Source organism: Helianthus annuus, chromosome 10 (assembly GCF_002127325.2).
Source record: "Helianthus annuus cultivar XRQ/B chromosome 10, HanXRQr2.0-SUNRISE, whole genome shotgun sequence".
Lineage (NCBI taxonomy): Eukaryota > Viridiplantae > Streptophyta > Magnoliopsida > Asterales > Asteraceae > Helianthus > Helianthus annuus.
This window is the reverse complement of record NC_035442.2, coordinates 37,923,400-37,925,083: the sequence shown is the minus strand read 5'-3', so window position 1 is coordinate 37,925,083 and position 1,684 is coordinate 37,923,400. Positions and strand designations below refer to the sequence as shown.

The 1,684-nt window shown below is 41.9% G+C and overlaps 1 non-coding gene across 1 annotated transcript; it reads right to left on the bottom strand.

Moving 5' to 3' along the window:
* Nucleotides 1-1,222: 1,222 nt before the first annotated feature.
* On the bottom strand, nt 1,223-1,329 carry LOC118483558. Its single transcript, XR_004870849.1, has one exon. It is a non-coding gene; the product is annotated as a small nucleolar RNA R71 (small nucleolar RNA).
* Between the last annotated feature and the right edge of the window lie 355 nt (nt 1,330-1,684).

The window sequence follows — 1,684 nt, the reverse complement described above, 5'->3', positions numbered from 1 at the left end:
ATTCATCTTGTCTATCTGTTTTTATTTTTATTTTATTTTTCAGCATTTTAGTTAGTTTTATTTTCATAGTTTAAAAATCTTTTTCTAACTTTTTGATTTGATTAGACGTTGAGGATAAACCGGTACTAAAAGCTCTTGTGTCCTTGGACGACCTCGGTATCTTACCAACACTATACTACGTCCACGATGGGTGCACTTGCCCATATGTGTGTTTAGTGTTAGTAAATATCGTGTTTTATAAATTTAAAACTTGGCTAAAAAGTGTAAAAAGGGTTTAAAATATACACCTAATATATATACACACTTATGCACATCAAGTTTTTGGCGCCGTTACCGGGGACACAAGGATTTTAAGAAAGTTAGGAATCAACGGCCTAATCATTTTTTTTTATTTTTTTTTCTTTTTATTTTTTTAGGATTTTCATAATTTTCAGCTTCTGCAGAGCTCAGCACGGGCCGTGCTTGGTCGGACACGAGCCGTGCCCAGCAGTGTCACTGGCAGTTTTTATTTTCCGAGTTACAGAGGGCTGAGCACGGGGCCGTGTCGGTGCAACATGGGGCCGTGTCCAACTTTCTAGTAACAGGGATCCGGAAAACAATCGCTGTATCTCCGACCACGGGCCGTGTTCACTGAGCACGGGGCCGTGGTGAACTTTCTGACCAACATTCTTTTCTGTTTTTATTGCAGGACTTGGAACCAGACGCCACATCTGAACCTTCTAAGTAGTGTATGAGCTCCAGTTCTAATAAAGACATAAAAGAACCTCTAGAAGAACCCGAACGCTTTCTCAGAAAACGACTTAAAGCTAAAAACCAAGGGAAAGTTTCGGGGGACCCACTTCCAATGGCGGACCAACGTACCCTCATGGATTACCTACGACCCACCGTAGGTAATCTTGGCGCCGCTATCAATGCACCAAATGTTGAAGCCAACAACTTCGAACTTCGGCCACATTTGATACAAATGCTTCAAAACGCCGCAACCTTTCATGGGCTTGCGGACGAGGATCCCCATATACATATTACTAATTTCTTAGAAATATGTGATACCTTTCGGATCAATGGAGCACCAAATGACGCCATCCGCCTTCGAATGTTTCCATTTTCACTAAAAGACCGAGCAAAAGCTTGGCTCAACGCCCTCCCAGTTGGTTCGGTAAACACCTGGGATGAACTAGCCCAAAAATTTCTATATAAGTATTTCCCTCCCGCTAAAACGGATAAATTAATGACTGAAATTAATACATATTCACAAGAGGATGGGGAATCCTTATATGAAACTTGGGAAAGGTTCAAGGAGCTATTGCGAAAGTGTCCCTATCACGGTCTTGCGGTATGGCAACAAGTATCCACTTTCTATAATGGGTTGTTGCCACACACGAGACAAACACTTGACTCTAGCTCTGGGGGACTTTTAGGTAACCGTCGCCCACATGAAATATACAATCAAATCGAGGAAATTGCTCAAACCAATTTTCAGTGGCACACTCCCCGAGGCAATAAATCTATTGCCCCGAGCGCCCATAAGGTTGATGAAAGCACTTCTTTACAAGCCCAAATCAAGGCCCTCTCTTCAAAAATTAAAAAGTTAGAAATGATAAAAACGGTCTCGGTAATGGCTTGCGAAGGGTGTGGTGGGCCACATGAAAATTGGAGTTGTATGAAAGAAACAGATGATCAAACA